The 23,899-nt window shown below is 40.2% G+C and overlaps 1 protein-coding gene across 2 annotated transcripts in view; it reads right to left on the bottom strand.

The window, feature by feature from the left end:
- The window catches only part of bcl9 (BCL9 transcription coactivator), a 111,938-nt gene extending 88,342 nt beyond the window's left edge, over positions 1-23,596 (bottom strand). The window contains exon 1 of one of the 2 annotated variants that reach the window (XM_081361867.1): positions 23,480-23,596. The gene's annotated coding sequence lies outside the window, so the exon portion shown is untranslated. Of the gene's footprint in view, positions 1-20,418; positions 20,660-23,479 lie in introns of those variants that run through there. The other variant, XM_081361866.1, reaches the window with a different exon arrangement.
- Between the last annotated feature and the right edge of the window lie 303 nt (positions 23,597-23,899).

Below are 23,899 nucleotides of genomic sequence, written 5' to 3'. Positions count from 1 at the left end.
TAATGCCATTGGTTCTTGCGTGTCAAGTGAATGAAGCGTGACTTATGAGAGCGACGTCAAAGAGGAAGATTTTTCGGCATGATCCTCACATAAAGCTATCATATGACTTCAGAAGCCTTCAAATGTATTATTTTCATGATGCTTTTCTTGTTTTCTTAGCTTGAAAGTCGTAATTCAATGGAAGAAAATCATAGATTTTGAATGACATGAGGGTTAGTAAGCGATGACATTTTTTTTGTTGAACTTTACTCATCTGAGTACTCAGTTACTGGTGACCTCTCAGCACTGACTCTTTATTCTAGGGGTGGGGGGGCATGATCAGATTAGCATGATCAGCACACGCTTGCTGTTTTTCATTATCTGGACGGCACAGATCAATACCTCACAGGAAAAGCCGTCTCTATTAATGATGTTTGCATGATTAACTGCTGAGCGTGATTCTACCGATTACCGTATGCAAGGAAGAAAATTCCTAACCCACACGCACAGGTCAGCATTTAGACATCTGTATGCACAATAAGGTCACGAGTAGTTCAGATATCTTTTCTTATGATAGTCAATAGTTATGATTTTTAGGATTGGTTCACCCAAAAAGGTATTTTCTGTCATCATTTACTCACCCTCATGTCTTTCCAAACACAGAGGACATTCATTCATCAACACAAATGAAGATATTTTTAATGAAACCTGAAAGATTTCGGTCTCTCCATTGAAAGTACACCAAAACTTCAAAACTTAGTCCTTGATTGTTACACGTAGTTACTGTATTAATGACTAAAAATTATGCATAATTACATTTACAATTAACCCTAAACCAAACCCTCATCCTAACCCTATATACATGTAGTTATATTACTCAGTACTTAAATGTATAATTACACTGTAATACTGACACCTTAAAAAAAAGTGTAACCAAAAAATCCATATGAATCGAGCTGTTTAATCCAAATCACATGATCACTTTATATTATAAACAGGTTTAATTTATGATTTTTTTATTCACATTTAAATATTGATCAAGCACAAAGCTAATCAAATATGTTAAATGGAAGCTCAAACATGCTTGATAATGACAGAATTTTCATTATTTTGCAAGTGAACTATCCCTTTAAGGGGCGTGCGTTTACGCCGATAGGCGATGAAAAACCATAACACTCAATATCATGAGTTGTGATTCGTGACCAAAGGAACAGTTAAAATAACCCATTCTTTTTTAAATAGAAAGTCTTTTTAGTAATGCAAATTAACTGAATCAGCCTGAGACATACAGTGTGATTTGAGCTAAAGAAGCTACATGAATGCCAAGCTAATCAAAAGCTAAGAACTCACACAGAAAAGCTGTGTTTTTCACTATTTTTTTTAAATCTGACAACAATGGTGTGATAAATGTGTCCGATTGTATTGCTGATTTGACATACTATTGAAACATAATCTTGTAGATAGGAGCTGTACTTGTATGCCTACACAGAAAATAGCTGCCTGATGGCGTTACCAAGATGGCCGTTGAGTGAACTGACTAGCCTTAAAGGGACTTTGTGGATACACAGAGCTCTTTCATCGAATTATGTGTCACTTCAACTCTAGTATTGAATAATATTGAATGGAATATTGAAGAACAACTCAAGTGTATTTCTGAGCGGAGACTCGTCTCTGTGGGAGAGCGCAACTTTGACTAGTCTCTGTGTTAGCATAGAGGAAAACAGACAGCACCACAACAGCCTGCAGAGTTTAAACGCCTTCTGAGGAAAAATTATTTACTTTTTCGTTTTCTTGAGAGAGTGACTGAGCAGAAGAAATCAAGAGAGAGGAATGCTGAAGAGAGCAAGAGAGAGAGAGAGAGGGGGAATGAACAAGCGGCGGTCTTTGATGACGGCTGCTGATTCTCCAATACAGAAGGAGACAACTGAGGGCTTTTTAGCTACTGTGGAAGCGATATTGATTTCACTGCCATACTGCACTGAGCTGCTCTCAAAAATGCTTTGTCTTCCTTTATTTATCCAAGCCAAGGTGTGTGTGTGTGTGTGTGTGTGTGTGTGTGTGTGTGTGTGTGTGTGTGTGTGTGTTCGGGGACCATCAGGACAGTGTGTGTCTCTATATGTGTGTGTGTGTGCTAGGAGTGATGACAGAATGTGTGCGTGTGCATTCGCATGCATCCGTGCAAACATGCATGTTAGGACAGAGAAACTAATGACAGGAAAGTGTGTGTGTGTGTGTGTGTGTGTGTGTGTGTGTGTGTGTGTGTGTACATTGAGAGAAAAAGGAGAAGGGTGTAAAGCTGAACTAAACTAGGCATGAGGTCTGTATTTATATCCTATGTCTCATTATCAACTAAATGTAGTCACTGGCAGGTCCAAACAAACCTGCACCCGCAGAACTCTGCAAAAGCACTGTAGATTTCCACAGACTTTTGTGTCATTCACAAAGTTTTACCTATTCTGTGTGTTCATTAGCAAAATATTTTGGCTGATATGCTTTCAGCTACAAATGAAGGTGCAGTACTCCAAGCTCCATTTAACATATTTATCTAATTTCCTACAAAATGTCACAGATTCCTGCAGATTTCCACATATACTGTAAAAAAAAAAATCAAAAAATTTTTTTTGAGTCAAGTTCATTTAATTAAAGGTAAAAAAAATTTTTTATTTATTTTTGTTATTCTTGTTGAAACTCTCTTCACATCCTGATAGCAATCAATTATAGAAGTGGTCTAAATATTTAAACATATATCTTCTGTTGAAGTCTCAGGACCAAAAAATGTTCGTCCAATTATTGCATTCGATGGCCTACCAGCCTGTCAACATGTATTTCCATATCTCCGTGCACCCTGTTCGCGCAGAGATCACACGTCGTCAGCGCATTTAATAAGGCTTTTACAGTTCCTTCTGAACCAAACCAACGAGCTTATGCTGCGTTCACGCCATGTCGTAACCATATTTACAAGATGGCAACCCGTGACGTTCTACCCTGAGCTGTTCACATCCTCAGACTCGGATTTATACATTTCTCTGGCAACACTATCAACGCTGTCAGTCCGGTGGTACAGGTCAGAGCTCTGCAAGTTGTGTACATTTATTATTAGTGTAATGTTATGTGCTTTAAGACATGAGGTAATTTAATGCCTTCTCTGTTTGTTTGAAGAGTCTGACAGCCCAACATAGCAACACTGGCTCAACCAATGCGGTGAGTTGGGGGGCGGAGCTATCTGTTTAACTGACCAATGGAGAGCAAGGGGAGTATTTGGGAAAACTGTTTGAAACCAATCACTGTTTCTTCAATTCTACTTGATACTAGAGGCACAAAAATGACAATTATTTTGTATAGCATGCACAGAGACCAGTGCCAAAACGGAAGCGAATCAATCAAAACTAACTTTAGCTGGAAAATTACTTTATTAAAGAACCGCTATAAAGCCAAAACAATCTCTGTTACCTTAAATTAAACGTTTATCTCTTTAAAGGTGCTTTGAAACAATCTACATTGTTAAAAGCGCTATATAAATGAAGATGACTTGACTTGACAAAACATTTACACTTACCGGTATAAAGAAACCCACAAATACACAATAAAATCCTCAACAGCCATTGCTGGAAACATTTTCCTCATCTCTGCCAAAACAAAATCAACACACAGCACTACATATTCCCCTTTTGAAACTCTCTTTCTTTTTATCATTCTGTCTCTCTCAAGCCCCTTTCACACAGAGATTCTGGAAAACACACGGATAATGTGTCCCGGGATTTGTCACAGGATCTTTTGATTTTGGTTCATTCACACTGCCAGTGATTTTCCGGAATCTGTGAGTGCGTTCACACACATCCCGTAAAGATACGTGATGTCAGGATGTGACGTGTAACGTACGCGTCGTACCGTTCCACAAAGCTGGCGAACAATCTCAGCTTCTGCACGAATAGTAAGGAGCTCCCTGTTCACTGACTCATTCCAGTTTGCAGAATTTTTTCCTATCTTTCTTTGTTGATGACGAACACAAACTTTCTTCTAAGAGCAACAGAGTCTCACGATAACTACGTCATTGCGATGGCACGAGTGTCGTCACTACGACACACCCCTTACGGCATTGGTTGATCCCGGCAATGTTACTAGGTCCCCATCCTGGCATTGATCCCGGCATCAATCCCGGGACGTGTTTGCGTTCACACAGAAGGCACTCTAGCAATTTTACGTCAATTTCCCGTGATCAATGCGCTGTGTGAAAGGGGCTTTAAACACACACAAATACACAATTTCTTCTAAGCTTTTTCACAAATGCTGATTGAAGAAAAAGGACACCACACACACTGCTAATCTCCATCAGATAAAACAGAGAGCCTTAAGGTGCTAGTGCTCTGGCTGAGCCCTATGCTGAAATGCCATTCAATGACCTTTTATCTCTCTCTCTCTCTGTCGCTGAAACCCTGAAGCTGTTTGTCTTTAGAGGATGGAAAGACTGTTCCTGTGCGATTATGATTATTTATGTCCCTCTAAATTAAACATATACACATCCCAGTGGCGTGTGGAGGACTTTAAAAACGTATTCCGCCATTGCACCCCTTATATTTACAGCATGTTTTAGGGTCTCGATAAGTGCATTTATATGCACATTAAAAGTTTGATTTCGTTGGACTAAAGCAATAATTCATCTTTTTATAATGTCATGTAAATGCTTAAGGCAAACTGCTTAAAGTTACTGTCCAATTTTTCAGATTAACAAACCACAAAAGAATAAAAACTGGCCTCAGAGCTGTGCACTTGCAAGAAAAGACAGGTGATTTCAAGTATATATGTACAATGTAAACTTGGACGGACAGATTAAGACATCGTCCAAACCTGTATGACTTTCATTCTTCGATTGAACACAAAAGAAGATATTTTGAAGAACTTTTTTTGTCCATACAATGAAAGTCCATGGGGTCCAAAAAACAACATTAAACCCCATTGAGTTCATTAAGTCAATAAAATATAAATAAATAAACACTAAATGGGATTTACTCACAGCAAAGTTTTCTTTTTTCATTCTTCACTTCGAAATACCTCTGCAGTGATATACTGTTTTTACTATAAAGCAGCTTCTCCAGTGTGTTCATGTTTTACCTCGCATCTGACCTTGACGGACTGAACAGAAAAAAACTGCACAAAATTTCCATTTCAAAGTAGGCGGAGCTTCAGAGAACACTTACCTATTACACAATCGCCACGGACCAATGGTAGTTTAAAGCTGTTTACCAGCCGGAGCAAACTTTTCCAGAAAGTTTGCTTTGGCAAGCAGTTTTGAACTCCCAAAACGAACTCCCAACGAACTGTCTTTTGGCTTGATTTTGTTCGAAATGATGTCACACCAGTCCGTCTCTATGATCGAGGCCTTAAGACATTTTTCTAAATATCTTATTTTGTGTTCCACAGAAGTCATACAGGTTTGGAACAACAGGATGTTGAATAAATGATGACAGAATTGTAATTTTTGGGGAAACTGCCTTTAATGAGACAAAGCTCAAGGGAGGTAAAATGCGCACTCTCCCTCTGAAACTTTATCTGCAATTGTCTCAGTTTGGTGCTACTTTTGAAATATGACATTGTTCGAGCTCATATTTCGTAATCTTCGCTTTGTTCTATTGTTGTACTGTCGTTTGCCTCCTCGGAGAAAACGCCCCCGGGTACATCCTAACACTGAGTTTATTTGCTGCCCAATAAGTGGTAGATAAGCTGTGTAGAAATCAGAACAGAGTTGTGTATGTGTTGTATGTGATCTCTCAGAGGAGCAGTCACCAGTACAGCTGCACAGATGCTGGTGTGACGTGCTAGACTGAGCATAAGCATTGCTGCCATGCATCACAGCACACACACACTCACACATACTACTGTAACACCGCTTCATAGTGAATCTGCCAGCGAGTATTCGCACTATACAAACCGTGGACAAAATACAGACGCTCACATGCTCTCCATCTGATGCACAGGATATACAGTGTTCAGCTTGGCATAATCAAGAATCACCCACCCACATACACACATCATTTTCTCGTCGACTGGTGTTGCAGGTATAGTTGGCCTGAAAAATAAGAACCCGGTGAATGGCAGTTCTAAAGACCTGGCCGGAGTATAATGCCTAGCCAAGACGTTTTTCACACAAATAGACACACACACATACACAGGAGATAATACCACTGTTGCCATGGGAGACAAGTCCTAAAGGTATTTGTCTGCAAACGCTATATTGAGAAGAAATCTATTCTCCTTGACTGTCTGCCTGAATATTCAACAAGACGATGGCTGGATGTGGATTGGGTTTTGCTCTAGAAACATGTTGTGAATGAATGAGCGCACTAAAAGGCGAATGATCGGCGAATCAGAACCAAGAACGGCATGCATATGTTATGATGTCATTATAATGAAATACCATCATGGAGAGCTGGTTTAAGGAATAGTTCACCTCAAGTCTTTCATCCATCGAGTATAAAAAGAGAAGTATAGGATAAAAGCACCATGATGGTATTCTGTACGATTCATACTGTATCACTGGCCATACGATCGTTATTCATTCTGAAGGGGTGGATTGGAATCCACTGCTGCTTCAGTGTATATTTAATGAGTGATTATAATCAAGGTATTAATCAATATTTTCCCTTCTAAATATCACATGAGTTGAATGACTTCTCTAAGCTTGTGAGATTTTACTTTGTTATAGAAGTTACCAGTGTGATCACTGAAATGTTCTTTGTATTGAAATGTCTGTATTTGATATGAATGCAGTAACAGTGCTTGCTCATTTAGCCCGGCTTCCAGAAATGAAATATGGAAAGATGTTTTGTTTGAGAAAGGTCTTCAACGTGTCAATACACACATCTGTTTTTCTAGGGTACTCTGACAACTATGCTCACAGGGGTCAATGAAATCGATAGTTTAAGGGACCATCTCTTTGTTAAAACCTTACTTTCCAGTTAGACTAAAGTGTAGCTCTCCTTGAGAGAAATAACGCATTATCTTGATGTTTTGAGACGACTCTCCTGCTTATAGTTAGAGCCTGGCCAAATCCAACCTTGGAAAAGATGTGTGTCAGTGTGTGTGTGTGTGTTAGTATTTTTGGTTACAGGTTAAGGAACCACTGGCATTATTGGAGTTGTTGTTCTGGACATGTTGATGCCCAGCAACGCAAATCTGAGAACTGCAAGGTCATGACGTGCCTAACTTCAGGGTCCGAGTGTCAGCTGCATAATCGATGGAGATATGCTTCAGTCTATCTGTATATGTGTGGAAAATTACTATGTTCATCTATTTTTTTAGCCAATCAGAAACTACAACCTGAAGCAAGGACATAGCTTAGACCTTGGTGTAGGGTATAACTGCTGTGATCTTTGTAACTGTAAGGGGGAGGCCAAGAACTCCTGTGTGAGTATTGAAGCTGAACTTCTGCTGAGGAAACTGCAAACTATCTTCAGTAAAACCTTTCTTCAATTTATTATAATTCTGACTCCGGGTCTTCTTTCAAACATCTGGTCCTTGGGTCCTTAACTCTTACCCCCTAACAATTCCTTTTGCCGTATAGCTCACAAATCTCATTTGAACTTCTGAACATTTTTCAGATATTATAATGAAAAATAATGGTCTATTTGAGTCATATGAACTACTTTTATGTTGACTGGTCAACATAGCATTTCTATATTGGAAGAAAGAACAACACAAATATTTTTGTGTTCCATGGAAGTAAAAAAGTCTTTACAATAAAGATATATGATTAAATTTAAATTGATTAAAAACAATATGATGATGAATAAGTCATGACAAGAATTAATTTTTTGGCTGAACTATTCCTTTAAAGAGGGGCATATGCTCTTAAAGCAGCGCTATGCAGTTTTGGCAATCGGAGCCATGTCCACTGAGGTATGTATGATACACAGAAGGCTAGCAAATAAATGTTGAGATAGTGTATATTTGGATGGGGTCGTGTATGTGTGCAGAGCCGTAAAGCATTTCCCGCCAGATTATGCCCGTCGGCCCAAAGTTGCAAGGGTGGTTTTTCCACTCACAGGCGCTATGGGGAAGCGAGACGGCCACCATTCAACCCGAAAAAAGTCTTATAGCCATTCCAATGACTCCAAAGCTGTTCAGTTAAGGTCAATTAAGCTAAAAAAAACCCTGCAGTTCCCCTTTAAATGAAACTGAAATTAAATCAAAAGTGCCAATATAGGTCTGCAAAGGAAACCTCCTTACAAACCAAGTTAGTTGCTAAGCAAAAGGTGGTCACATTTACCATTCTCAATGAAATTTTACAGCGAAATCCAGATATTTCTATAGGAATCCATACGGTTGGGAGTTTCGCTTAAGGACGTAAAGTTTCCCCACACATTTTTTTTGTTTGTGTTCAAGTTGGTCGCGTGTATTCCCCACTTTGACCAACAGAATGTTGCTTGGTTTGAAAGTGATTTCTGTGTGAGCTTATTATTATTGATGGTAATGGACGATAGACCTTTTTTTTTTTTGCCCACAACATTTTGGTAGTATGACCACATAATTAATATTGTAAAACTCTTTACGCATAAACATTCACACAAATAGTCAAAAAAAAAAAATGTATACCGAAAAATTGGACAGTAACTATTTCAGTTTACCTAAAGCATTTACATGACATTATAAAAAGATGAATTATTGCATCTTCTTTTTTTTTTTTCACTTTGTCCACCCTCTTGGATGTAATTTTTTACTAAGCTCTTTGCAATTCATAGTTTTCAGTCATGTGACTGGCACATAGGTGAGGAGGGCAAAACTTCCATAGAACTGTCAATCAAACTCTTCCATCTGTTTCAAGCCATGAATATATAAAGATAATCTTATTAAATTAACTGATATTAAAATATCAAATTCAATATACACCTTATTGATGATGCATACTATATATAGGCAAGCAGATATGAATGCACTGAACACCTACGCTAAATTGAATGTTGTTCTGCTTGCCTGTGTATAGCATGCATCATTAGTATAATGAATTTGGTGTTTTAATATCAGTGTCTAAGTACGTTAATACTTAGTACAAACCTGGCAAAAATAACTGCCGGGCAGCAGAGGAAACCTTGTTTTGCCCTCCAGGTGGGCATCCCTAAGGCTGAAAATGAGTTCATTATAATATGCCTACCTTTAAAACAGCGTTTGTTTTGGAAGCATATGACTCCTTAAAATGCATCTCACTAGTTTTTGGACACAGCCATAGTCTGACAAATGGTTGTTTCTTCAGCTAAAACAGTAGAACATGATGCTATAGAAAGACCAAGGTCATGGGTTCGATTCCCAGGCAGTGCAAGAACCACTAAAATGTATGGATAAAAGCATCTATCAAATGCAAAAAAAGTAAATGAATGATTGTATTTACGAAGTGCAGAAAGACAAACGCTTTCCGATTTGTTGTATTCGTTTTATTTACTCCTGAGCCTGGCTCCCTGATCATAAGTGTATTTACAGGAGCAAAGTGTTTAAAATCAAGGGGGTTGGGTTGCAATCGCAACCAACACACACACACACACAAACACACACACACACACACACACACCACACATGGTGTCTCTCATTCACGGGAGAAGTGTCATTAGCATCTTTCCCGAAGCTTCCATGGGCCAATAAACGCTAGCAGTCAAGCAAGACTACTCTGAATTCATCACTCTCTCGCCTTCTCTCTATATCATCCCCATATTTCTCTCTCTCCCCCCTCCCCATCCCTTCTTTCTTCTTTCTCTCTGTCTGTAGATGTGAGCAGTGTGCCCCCTGATGAGTCACCTCTGTCATCAGAGCACCGCAAAGGGAGAGAAAGACACACACACACACACACACACACACACACACACACACACACACAGAGAGAGAGAGAGACAGACAGCATCTCTTCTGCAAAGTCTCACCCCATCCTCAACCCCCACCACAAGCACACACACAAACATAACAAAAATCGACAGACTTAAAGATGAAAATTTACATTTTTATCTTTTTTACTCTCTCTATCTTTCATTCACTCCACCTATCTACCCCCTCCCCCATCTCTCTCTTTCGCTCTCTCAGAATCAAATTTCTAAGATCCAAAGCGTATCGAATGTGCTGCATTTCTTTGTGCACTGAAGAGAGGAGAGGAACTGTGATGCTTTCTGAAATACCAGAGGAAGTGGAAGACTCCCCCAGCAGAGCAGCAAAATTATGGAAATAGATAAATAAATAATCGTACGGCTGGCAGTGTCGTTTCCCTGCTGCTGTGACTAATCAGAGGGTGTGAGCGAATATGCGTGTTGATTCGGGACCTTCTGCAAAACACATGGTGCTGCGGCAACATCGCTGAAAAGACTGTCCTTACTTCATTGGCGTTTACATTAATAGTGGTCTGAATTCAGATCAGTCAGTTTAGCCCTGTATCCTAACAAGACATGATAAAGCACCAAACATTTCATATCTCTGATTTTGTCCTAAACAACTGTCTCTGTGACAAGTAATTGAACATTTTGTCAAAAGTTTCTTATCTATGTGGCTGGGATTAGCACCGCCCCCTGTGAAAATTAAAGTGAAAACATAAAACTAAAAGCAATAATCAAATATAATTAATACTAAAATAATACTGATTATATTCCTAATCTGATTCAATTACCATTTGGCTTTGTCTGAATTATCATGGAAATTCACAATTGGACTGAACCTAAACCTTAAATACTTTCTCATTCACATTGAATACAGTACTGAAATCGGATTATATGTAAAGGAACAAACTATTCAACCCTTCAGAATGTATTTCTCTCATAAGCAACCTAACAAAAGTATAGCAACTATACTTTCCTGGAAAAATGTGAACTCTGAAATAGAGGGACAAGGAAGGAGGAGGAGGAGGAGGAAGATGATGACGAGGGGGAAATGGAGACCACCGCTCCAGCTCCTCCGATCGTTCTCGTCAGCCGGAGGGATTCTTTCCTAGAGACGTGCTGAAATTGGATTTCTGTCACCGCCGGAGAAGCATGGTGGCTGAGCACGGCAAGTAAAAATGCCGCTTTAAGATAGAAGACCGACACACAGGTTGAACCGAAACGACGTAAACGAAACCAATGTTCACAAGCCACTCAGTGTGCATTCTTCTGTACAGCATGACAGTTAGTTGCCAAGTTATGAGTTAATTTCATTCACTTTATTAAACTATGTACAGGTTTCTGCTGAAACATAATGACATCTCCAAACACTATCAGGGACTATCATTGTTTTTGCTTTACTGAAGAACACACCAGAAATTGCACTTCAAGATTTTAGCCAGTGAACGCAACTGACAATTTTTCATTCACAACGTCTGTTCTGGGAAGCTCCATAAATCCCTGAATCCTACTAAAGTGAACTACAAGAAGTTGCAAATGTTTTCATTTTAAAGTTGAACTGGCTGAGATCCTTTGAAATGTACAATGACTCACCAATACAGTGCAATACTGGATCATTTTGGTCTACAGAGAATAATTTTAAACTCTTTATAGACAGTGCTTTTTGGGTATAGTTTCAGACAATGTTGAGACACTAAAATCCACAAAAACCCAGAAAACCTTTCCAGTCACAGACCTGATAGTTGTACGCAGCCAGGCTTCTGGCTACTGGCAAAAGTCTGCTTCAGTTTTCAGCGTGTTCTGGCCAAGAACCGCCCACTGAGCCAGAAAGAGAATTTCTGTGCATCAAAAAATAAAAAGTCCTGATTATTCCCCACACTTGACTCAGCATGATCTAGTTCACTTGATGCTAAGATGCTAACAAACCTAGCAACCTGGTTCCTTGTAAAAATGACAAACCTGTGTTATTTTTGTTTGTTTTTTACCTCTGAAAGTCTCATACAGCCAGCCAGCCAATCAGATTAGATCTTGGGGATTACATCTCTTGCCTCTTTTCCTTGTAATATAAAAGCAGACGGTAGGGCTGTCCGGACTCGAGACTGTTTTTCTATGGTCTCGGACTTGTCTCGGACTCGCTGGTATTCGAACTCGGACTTGTCTCGGCCTCGGCCACTGGTCTTGCCAAATATGGCTTTTGGTCTCGACCGAGTCCAGGTGTCTTTATTATGTTCCCAGTAAGTACACATACGGCTCTTTAAAAAAATAAATGTTTTAACTCGCTGAAAGTCCACCGCTAGTGCAACGTGAATATTCACATTTTTAATTGTCCATAACAACCCGATAACTGCCTTGCACATCTAGCGTTAATTAATGGGCGGGCTCCTCCAATAGTACTGACAGCTGGGCTCAGCTTGCAGGTTCACTTAGTGGCAAACTTTTTTCATTTGATTGGTTCAACCGCCACCCGCCCGAATTTAATTAAAATATTATTTTTCGTCACGTCATCCACCCGATCCGTGGTTTATCCGCATAGAGTGTGTGTGTGTGTGTTGGCTCGGCCCTCCCTCATGCAGTTTAATTGGTTGACATTGTGTATGATTGACAGGAACAGAATGTGAGGCTGATCAGACATTGATCAGTGTGTGTGCGCCTTTAGGCCTAGCCTATATAATTATTTTGTTGTTGTTCTTTGAATTAGTCAATTATTGTAAATAAAATTAAAATCATTCATTATTTCATTATTACATAATGATTTAATTTCTATAGGCTATATTTTTAAAAATAGAGTCGGCTCTTTAACAATGTTTTTGCTTTTAGATCAACAAATAATAGCCCAAAATTATTGTCTTGATAATGTCATGCATACGACTTTTTTTTTTCCTGTCCTGGACTCGGTCTTGACTCGGACTCGAACCTTTTTGGACTCGGTCTTGTCTTGGACTCGAACCTCTTTGGACTTCGTCTTGACTTGGACTCGACAGTCCTGCTCTTGGACTCGACAAAGGTGGTCTTGACTACAGCCCTAGCAGACGGTCAAGAAACATCTGAGGCTGAGATTACAAACTGCTAAATGCTAATGTTAGCAATGTAAACAATTAGCAGCAAAACTAAAATTTGAAAGTCATTGAGCTAAAGGTACAAATGTTCATTTATGGCATCAGCCCTTGACATAAGTACTCGAGTATGTCAACACAAGCCCCAAACTCAAAACCATAAGCTGAGCTTGAATCTATGACGATTATAGAAGGATATTGTTCTATTACAATAACCCAAACCCTCTGTTTGAGAAGAGCCTTTTATCATTCAAGTCTCTGTCCCTCTGTTTACTCTAATGTATTATGTACCGATGAGTGTTTGATACTTCTAAAGCAATCTGTTGATTGTAATCAAGTATCTGTTGAGAAGATGAGCCCCTCTCTGATGTTGAGGATCCTGCTAAAGAAGGGGGAGGAAGAGGAGGAACCAATAAGAAATATACAGAAGAAAAAATAGGGGGGGGGGGGGGGATTTAAAGGGAATCATAAAATGATTGCCGATAATTGTCATTTTTATTGTCATTTTTTAATGTAACTCTACACCCTTGCCTCATTTAGTATACGCGGTTTTATGAATATGTAAATTAGCCCCACCCCCACTCACTCACACCAGCTCAGAGATCCACTCGTTGACGATCACACGTTGACATGATTGGTTACAAGGTAGTTTGTGACGTCAGAAACACCAGCGATTTCAAACTGTGTTTTTGAGACATTTGAATTTGCACATGGTTTGTCTTAAAGCATATTTAAAACTCCACATAGACATATAAACATAGCTTGATTTTCATCACAGGGGGACTTTAAGAAGGCAAATAGAGTTTTAATTTCATGTTGTCTATCTAGGAAAGAAGGTAGAGAGGAATATACGATACATTCAGAGAAGAATAGAGAGAGGAGGAGGAAGAGATGCAGGGGGTAGGGAAGGTGGAGGTGTTGGCATATCGCTGATGATTACACACTGTCTGTGGATATGTGTAACCAGCGACACCATGGCAACAACGCTTTCACCCGGCGGTCCAGGCAGGCGATCTGCTTAGAAGTTAAGTGATCTCTCTTTTTCTCGCATTTACTCTCCCTCACCATGCCTAAACTAGTTTATTTCTCTTCCTTCTAGGAAACCTCTGTCTGTCTTTCATTTTTTAAATGAGTCTGCTCTTACCCACACACATACAAATAAACACACATTGGGGATCTAAATGGTAAACGATCACTGTGCGTTTTGTGCTGTTCAACAGCGAAATCCGAATGAGCATTGGTTGTTTCCAAAACAGGTTCCAATATGGTCACAGGTTTAACCACCGAGACGGGAGCCAAGACGGCTTTCCACCTCCAATCGCCTGATGTCACTGGCCCATGAGGGAGCCCTCTGCCAATCGATGCAAAGCACAGAGTAGCAATACCCTGGACCTTTGGATTTGACCGCTTATGTTTAGATGTTCTGGTCTTACTACAGGAACCGGAGCCAAAATGGCTCCAGGTGGAGTGGCCATGACTTGAGCCAAGATGGCATCCAATGCAGCATGTCTGGCTTGTAGCGGAGGGCCTCTGGTCTTAATGGGCAAGACGCAGACAGTCAGGACAAGGTTTGTTTCTGACCTGAATGATTCTGCAGTCTCAGAGACAGATGGTGAAGTTATTAAGGAGGAAGAGAAGGAAAAAAAGAGGTATGAACACCAGGGACAGACGAAGAGTGTTGCCAGCATTAGCCGATCACATGTCGGTTGGTTGGCATTTTACTATATGCTAGTAAAAACTGGTCCCTCATCATCCAAACCTCCAGAGCACGAACACAGCGGCATATATAGTGATGGGCCACATTGTCACAAGGATATGTTGCCCCCCTCTCCTCCGTCTCTCCTCATCCTCTTCCCACCATTTCATCTGCCCTCTATCATGACAGAAGCCACAAGCTGCACGGTTGACTGGGCCGGTCAGTGCAAGACTGTACAGTCCAAAGCAGGAAAATTGATCTCCATATCAATTATAGAGCTGCTGGGGTCTTTTTCCTTCCTGGCTGGAGAAGCCTGGAGAAATTGCTTGGCTATAGCCATGGCATATTTTTCACCACTTTGGGCAAAAATCCATGTCGATTACGCAGCCAATCGATGGCCTGCGTCTCTTGCTCAGCGGTGCTGCTAAACGCATCAATGATGAGCCCAGTGTGGGCGGCAGAGCCAGAGAGACAGGGATGGAAAAGAGAGAGGGAGAGAACGAGAGTGAGACGGGCAGAGAGGGAGAAAGACAAGGAGATAAAAAGGGAGACTGACAGGGAAGGAAAGAATAAGGGAGAAGGAGTGGGAGATAGAGAGAGACTGGTTGAGAAAACGAGAGCAAGACGAGCAGAGAGGGGAAAAGAACGGGAGGAAGAGAGAGGGATGACAGGGAAAAGACAGTGGGATGGGAAAGAAAAGACATGAAGATAGACAGAGAGGAAAGAGGGAAGGGAAGCAAAAATGAGACAGAGAAAACAAGACAAACAGAAAAGGAAAATAGAGAGGGTGAAAGAAAGCGAGACAGACTGGTAGGGAAAGTGAGAGTGAGACGGTATAGAAAAATTTAGACCGACTGAGGAAAAAGAGAAGGAAAACAAGAATGCGACAGACAGGGAGAAAATGAGAGACAGACAGAGAGGAAAATAGTGAGGGTGAAAGAAAGTGAGACAGACATGGAGGGGAAATGAGAGGGAGATGGTAGGAAAAGAGAAAGAGAGAGAAAGAAATCGAGACAGACAGGGAGGGAAGGAAAGTGAGACAGACAAGGAGGGGGAATGAAACCAAAAAAGTAGGGAGAAAGAGAGTGAGACAGACAGGAAAGGAAAATAGAGGCAGACAGCCACAGAAACCAAGAATGAGATAGGAGAAAATGAGAGAGAACGACTTCAAGAAACATAGAGGTACGAGAGACGGGGAGGAAAAGAGTGAGATGTGATGCTTTCTCTTCCTTAAATCAGTAGTTTGGTTTCACTGTGTATGTGTGTGTGTGTGAGGCGCCTGATGTAATCGGTCGTTGGAGTGTGCGAGCATGTCCTGTGTCACTAGTGGAGCGTAGCGAAAGCTGTGATTTACAGGAGGCTGTGAGAGAGAGAGAGAGAGACACTCGTTAGAAGTATGAAGATGCTGTGACCAGAGCCTCCAAACCACAATAAATGACATCTCCATTGCCATCTTTCATACCGAGCTTACACACAAATACCCGAACGCTCTGAACACCCACAACGTCCATGATAAAACATACATGCTCCCACGATCCATTTCTGCGACTGCTAGTTGTGGTAAAGTGGCCCATTGATGCTACTCAATAGTGGTTTTCGAGCATTTTACTTTAGATTTATTATACAAGCAAAATACTTCATTATATAACTGACGATTATCGCCAAGTTCAGTCCAAAAAATAAACAAAGTGCAAATGCCGCAGCCAGCTGGTGACAGCGCCCCGCTGCGATTGAATTATTTACGTCAGAGTTCTGACACAGTGTTCCGAGCGGATTTGCTCCACTTTACATCAGCGAACGGTGGGTTGTGACATCAGCACTCGACCTGAGCCAGGCGTTCGGCATTCTGCTAGCGCCTGTCATATTAATCTGGCTAGCCTCCTCCTAACGTCTGTCACGCTAAGGTAGCCGCCTCCTCTCTCGTTCTCTGCGCTCTCCTCCTCCATGACATGAATACAAATGTGCTTTAAAAAACCCAAGGCATCATCTCTCTGCACCCCACCCCCTCCATCTCTCCCTCCATCCCCACATCTTTGTGTGATAGGCACCTCTAAATGAATTTGCAATCATCTCGGCGGCTAGGCACACAAGGCTAGCGCGCACATTTCCACCTATTCAGAAAGATATTAGAGCAGAGGATACATCGGAAGGCAAGGGCACTCAAAAGAGGGATGCTTTTCAAAAGAGAGATTGGGAATCTTTCTCTTTTTTTACGGCTCAAAAATCCCTGCTGACCGAGATGCGCCTTGTCTCCAATGAAATAATGAAACAATTATGACCGTGCACACGCGCATCCCAGAATTAACTAAACTGTCATCTAACTAAATGTGTTTTATGTTTGCTGTGAGTTATTAGCCGTCCCCTTAACACACTCGTAATTTATGCATTGGATATTTGACAACTGTGAAGAATAAATCCATTTATTTCCTTTGGTGCTCTCTCTGGAGGCACATCTCTCCATCCTACTGATCAAATCCCAACCCCTCCCTCCATTTCTTCTTCTCCTCCTTCGGTAGCAGATCTCCAAGGCCTCTTATTCCTTCCATTTCTCAGTCCAAACCCTGCAATCTACCTCCCTCATTGGCACACTCTTGGTATTTATTGGAAAGGCATGTGGATGGATCTCGCCATGTCGGATTATAGCATAGACAGATTTCATTTGACGCGAACATTAAAGTATAGAACTACAGCTGAAACTGAAAGTTGTTTTTCTGGTCTAAGCTTTCCCAGCCTAGTTAGGCTGGTTTAAGTGTTTTCAGGAGGTGCTCGTTAAACTTGGTTTGGCTGGGACACCTAATGGCTGACCAGCTAAACCAGATGAACACCAGCTTGGCCAGGCCAGGAGACCATCTAGACCAGATTAAACCAGCGTATGTCATCCTGAACAGACTTCTATCCGTCACAGCCTTTGTTTTCATCCGCTTTATGGACACAAGAAGGAATATTCCATATCATAGTTTGAATGGAAAATGGTATTTGGCGGCCTTGGTTTTAAAGCATAAACTTCAGCCAAGGATAGAAATACTGTAACTAAGCTGGTTTACTGGTCTAAGCTGGTCTCCCAGCCTAATCAAGCAGGTTTTAGAGTGTTCAGGTGCTTGTTAAACTTAGTTTAACTGGGAAACAAGATGGCTGACCAGCTAAACCAGATGAACACCAGCCTGGCCAGGCCGGGAGACTAGCTAGACCAGATTAAACCAGCGTATGTCATTCTGAACAGACCTCTATCCATCACAGCCTTTGTTTTCCTCCTCTTTATGGCCGGAAGAAGGAATATTCCATATCAAAGTTTGAACGGAAAATGGTATTTGGTGGCCTTGGTTTTTATAGCGTAAACTTCAGCCAGATTTAATTTGCTGCTAACTAAAACTAGGTTGTGAAGGATAGAAATACAGTAACTAAGTTGGTTTACAGGTCTAAGATGGTCTCCCAGCCTAGTCAAGCTGGTTTTAGAGAGTACAGGTGCTTGTTAAACTTAGTGGATGGTGTAAACCAGTGTGTGTCACACTGAACAGACTTCTGCCCCTCACAACCTCATTTTTATCTGCTTTATTGTCTTAAGGTGAAATATTCCACGTCAAACTTTTTGAATTTGGTGGCCTCTGGTTTTAGGCATATAAGGATTAAGATTATGGTTTGACTGACAGGAATATTGTTCGAAAGACGTCGTACTTGGCAAAATATCGGTCACCTCCATTTCAAATCATCATAAAGCGAGGTATGAAGAAGACATTTGACCCTGTGCTCTTTACCTTTCTCATGCCCTCTGTCACGACCTCTCGCTGTCAAGCAGACTGACATCAACCACAAGACAAAAAAATAAATAAATAAATAAATAAACAATGAAGCTGCCATGTCAAAACTGCAGGATACATTTACATTCTCTATTGGCATGTGCGATGCTTTTAAAACATGATTAATGAGCTTTCGCAAACCACTGTTATTTTTATTCCACTTGACTTTCAGTTTGCGTGTAATTGCTCTTAAACCCAGGGGACATATAACCATTATATTCACATCAAATAAAACACTATGTTCATGTTCCTCTGCTCCATCTCAAACATCATAAAAATCTATTAAACTGTGTTGCTGTAAATATTTTAATACAAACTATTATTACATCATTTATATCGTTTATACATACATTACATGGTCCACTGAAGCCATAGTAAGGGATTTAGTTTAAAGATTTAAGTTGTAGTTTAAAGGTTTTGTAATGCTTTTATAAAGTAGCAACATGCATTTTGAATAAATAGTTTTAAATCTATGTTTACTGTTGCCAAAAACACCTCAACTTTATATAGAATGCACATTAATATTCAAAGTGTAGTCACAACTGTATGTTTATCACAATTTTACAGTGGGTTTGAATGTGGCTCAGCCAATCAGAATTTAGAGTCAAAAAATGTGTTACACTTTACAATAAGGTTTGATTTGTTAACAAGATATAACAATGACAAATATTTCTAAAGCATTTATTAAGCATAGTTAATGCTGAATTCAATATTTACGAATACATTTATTCAATTAAAAGTGGTTTAATGGATTATTTAATGGAGTTTTTATTTACCTAGTTCATTTTTTTTTTTGTTAAAAAAAACATGAATAAATACGGTTTTGTTCGTTAATGTTATAATACATTAACTAACATTAAGAGATGAGACCTTATTGTAAAGTGTTACCAAACTATCTACTTTATAATTAGTGATCAATTACTGACCTACTGCCTTTATTACTCAATAATTTCCACAATCTTTGGAACTTTATGCAAAATAGTGTTTCACGTGATGCCTAAATGATTGTAAATAGGAAACTAGAGGGTCATCTCAAATTTGAATTACAACTAGGAAACCTGAGTTACAGAGAGTAAAATACCTTGCTATTTTGGTCATATACATTTATGTATATCTGTAACCATTTGCGTCATGTTGTACATTTTTACACAGCGAAATGAACATGAGTATGTCCGTTATCAGCCATGTTTCTCTTGAACTCTTGAACAAGAATAAATCTTCTGACAAGCAAGTAAAGGCAACATATATCCTGCAACCTATGGAATAAAAGACACTGTAGTGCCCATAACTCTTAACAATAAAATATTAATAATAAATAAATAAATAAACAATTGTTTTGACTTTTCCAACAATTGGTTAATACAACATATAAAAGCAACAGAAATTGCTTGTGCATGTCACACCGGTGACAATTGGATAACCTTTAGCGTGAGAGACGGGCAGAAAGAAAGAGAAAATCACTGCAGGTTTTCGGAACAGCTGGTAGTGTAAAAGCAGTCTGCTACCACCATGGAGGGCACAGACTGAGAAACCCCCCAGGCAGAATAGAACCGCCCCCAAACACACACACACACACGGCTCCAATCATTGCACAATTCACTCGCTGCCGAGAGTGACAATCCTGACACATACAGAAAGAGAAAAGCTCTTGTTGCTTTGCAGCCATCACACACATGGACTGCTTGAATAACCAGACAATAATGAGAGGAGAGCAGAGGAGGTTTATACTGGCATGGAGGGCAACTCATCCAGACTATCCAATGACACATTCCAAACCATCCACTCCCCCCTTCACCCCCTGCTCTTTCCACATATCCATATATCTTTTCAAGGACTAAGAATAACGGAGCGTAATTGTTTTTACCCACGCTCACGTAGATGCTCCAACCAGGAATAACCACAATAATAGCAGCACGCAACTTCGGCACCAACTCTGGGTCTACTCGTTTTTCGCACACCCACCCCCCTCGAAAACAAAAGAGAGAGATAAAGTAAGAAAGGCGAATTTAAAAAAAAAAAGAGTGATCTGGTGCTGAAGAAGATACAATACTCACCCCCTCTCTTTCTCTGTCACTCTATCAGCCCCCGTGTATGAGCGTCTCCTCCTATTTCTCTCGCTCTTCTCCCTTTCTGTGTGCCCTCTCACACACAGCAGCCATACAAAAACACGTTCAGGATCATTTGGGTTTTCATCATTTGTTTCTTCTCTTATTTCTCTCCAGGCTTTTGTACCCCTCCCTTTTGTCCGTGCTGGCCCAAAAAGTGCACACACATCCACACAAAGGGCTGCTCTTCCCTGCAGTCCCCGGTCCCCTTCAGCATCTAGACACTAGGACAACATCAAAGCAACTTGGGGGGAACACTTCAGGGGCCTATTGTCTCCAGTCTGATCGTTTTTTCTCGCCTCCGTCCCCCCCTTCGCTTTTGACGCCACTTGGTACGGTCCGTGCATTCAAGCCAAGCAGCTTTCACACATGCAGGGGAAGCTTGTCTCAGGCAATTGCTGACAAGCTACAAACAAGGCAGCCATCCCCCTTCACTGCACACATACACTCTCACACACTCGTGTGTTAACAACTCGCTTCTCTCGCTGAGACTCAAGCCCTCTCTTACTGGACGCTGTTGAGCCCAACAACATCATTCACGCCCCATATCGCTCTATCGAACTATCTCGAAGTGTGAGCTTCAGCATTTGGGAAACTTCTTTGAAACCGTCTTGGCAAGCTTTAAGTACAAGTTATGTTTTTGGGGAAAGAAACTACACAAGCTGCGATATGGGGGGGGGGGTTATATATTTAAAAATAAAATTATCAGAATATATTATTAAAAAGAGCAGTCCATACGGATATCAATTAGTTGATAGCATCAACTGTAATATATTAACACAAGGACTGTGAAAGTTAGACCGTTAACATATGCGATTAATTAAATGTTTAACGTTCATGTTCATTTTTATATAATGTCATCAATGCATATATTAAATTTAATCCTATAATCTGTGTGATTTCTAAAAACTAAAGGTGTGGAGCAAAAAAAATATTAAACATTTTAATCAACTGAGAGCACTAAAATTATTACAAATTAATTTATATTAAACACTAAACAAATAAACTTAATGTATAAATAAAACACTCTTAAAAATAAATGTTCTAAAATCTTTTTTTTTTTTTTTTGCCATAATGCCATAGAAGAACCATTTCATGGAACCATCAAAGCCAATAAAGAACTTTTTAAGTTTAACAATGTGTTTCACTATTGAAAAAAAAACGAAAAAGCTCAACTGAGTACTGATTCAAATTAGCATTTTAACCCAGCTCATTAAACCAGCCCATCATGAATCAGACTTCCTATAACAATACTGAAGATAGAGTGAGACCTTCTAGTAAAGCACGAATGATCATTGCCTCAGTTTGCTCAGTTTCAAGGCTGTGTGTGCAACATAATGAAACCCTGCACAGAACGACCACATGCATGACTGAGAACCAATTCAAATGAATCAGTTTCCTAATCTGTTTAATTAAAATGACTCGTTCGAACCAACTGACTCATTAAATGAATCAGACCTCCAACACTGCTACTAAAGAGAGAGAGAGATTCTAGTACATTGCGAATGATCATTGCCTCAGTTCGCTTGGATTCAAAGATGCTTGCACAAAATGATGAAATTCTGCTTAGAGAGTTCCACACGACTGAGAACATTTTTTGTTGGTTTGTTTGTTTCCTTAAGACTATCAGACTCTAATGTTGGATGACAAAATAACCATATAAAATTCAAATGCTAATGGAATCCCCAAACGGAAAAATAATGACTGTTTTCACACAGGTTTCCTCAAACACTCCCCCATCTGCCATTGGTCAATAAACCCAAACTCACACCATTACTTATGCATTATTTATAATTGGCTCTAAATTTTAATCCAGAATAGGAGAAACTAAGCAATGAAAAATTACACACATCACCTTTAAATTAGTTTCTTTGTTACTTTTAGTTAGATAGTCTCCAACACTGGTGAGTTTTTGCAAGTCTAACTTGTGAACATACACGTCAATGGCTTGTTGGGGGGCTCATGGGATACAGGAGCTTTCTCTTTTTTCCTTTCGCTCCTTCTCTCCATCTCTGTTACTCCCAGGGAGTGAAAAAAAACACAAGAGGGGGAGAGGGGGACGAGAAAAGTGAGAAGGGAAGGGGGGTAGGGTGGGACGGTATTCGTGCTCTCATCTGGCTTCTATAGCAGTAGGGAGAGAAAGAGAGAAATGGAGGGTCAGGGGCCGCAGAAGTAGGGAGGGAGAGAGAGAGGGAGAGAGAGAGAGAGAGAGAGAGAGAGAGAGAGAGAGAGAGAGAGAGAGAGAGAGAGAGAGAGAGAGAGAGAGAGAGAGAGAGAGAGAGAGAGAGAGAGAGAGAGAGAGAGAGAGAGAGAGAGAGAGAGAGAGAGAAAAGAAAAAAAGGGTGATGTGAAGGTGGGGGGAGGAGGAGGATTAAGGAACAATGAATCCCAGACCCCAAACTGAGGGGTAAGAGTTCTCAAGTTGTGGGCCGTTAAAATCATGTCTCAATGTGAAGCCCTCATCTTGCTCCGACTCAAAACAAACAGTTCGAAAGTTGCTTGTTTTCAGATAGCCAAAAAGTGAGATACACTAAAGCAGTGTTTGACAACCCTTTTTTGCCTTCTGAATGCCCCGCTCAGTAAGGCTATGGAATATCGCTTAGCATTATCATTAATAAGGCTTAACTTCAATAATTACAAATAAGAAAATAGTACTTTTGAATATGTAATTAATTAAAATGAAGTGCAGTCCAGACTTCAGTCACGTCGGTAGCCTGATGAGAGCCGTTTATTTTACATGGATTGGGTCGCCTCATTATGAGGCCCGCCATATTGAGATGAGATCACATGACCTGCCAAATATTGCTTGCTTTTTCTCTATAACCACCCTTTTGAAGACACCCGTTCTCGCTGCATAAATTAGCCATGACTGACGATCCTCATCCATACGATTAAATAAAAAAAATGAAATGCATTAAAGTGGCCCATATATTACGCTGGAAGTGTCAACCACATAATATTTGTGTAAATCTCATTCACAAACTTGAAAACTCTGTCATCATTTACTCACCCTCAAGTCGTTCCAAGCCTGTACTTTCCTTCCTCTGTGGATATTTTAAGAAATGTCTCAGTGTTTTTTAATGGGCTCCAGTGTTGGTTGTCTTCTTTTGTGTTCTGCAGAAGAAATGGTTACACAGGTTTGGAAATTACATGATGTTGCGTAAATGTTGACAGAATTTTCATTTCTGAGAGAACCATCCCTTTAACAAAGCAAAATGAAAATCTTTCCCGCTGGAATCTACTTAAATATCCCCTGGGTACACTTATCCCAGGTTGGGAATCACTGTAGTAAAGGACGTGAAAGAGTGAAGAGAAATGAGGGAAAGAAAATAAGCATGGAAGAGGAGGGGGTAATAGCTGGGAAGTAGACAGATGTGTCAATCAGAAGCAATTGTAAGCAGATGGACACAAAGACGCCAACAGCCTTCCT

The sequence above is a fragment of the Scardinius erythrophthalmus genome (genome assembly GCF_964197995.2).
Source record: "Scardinius erythrophthalmus genome assembly, chromosome: 3".
NCBI lineage: Eukaryota > Metazoa > Chordata > Actinopteri > Cypriniformes > Leuciscidae > Scardinius > Scardinius erythrophthalmus.
The sequence above is the reverse complement of the archived record's forward strand: the minus strand, read 5'-3'. Positions and strand labels throughout refer to the sequence as shown.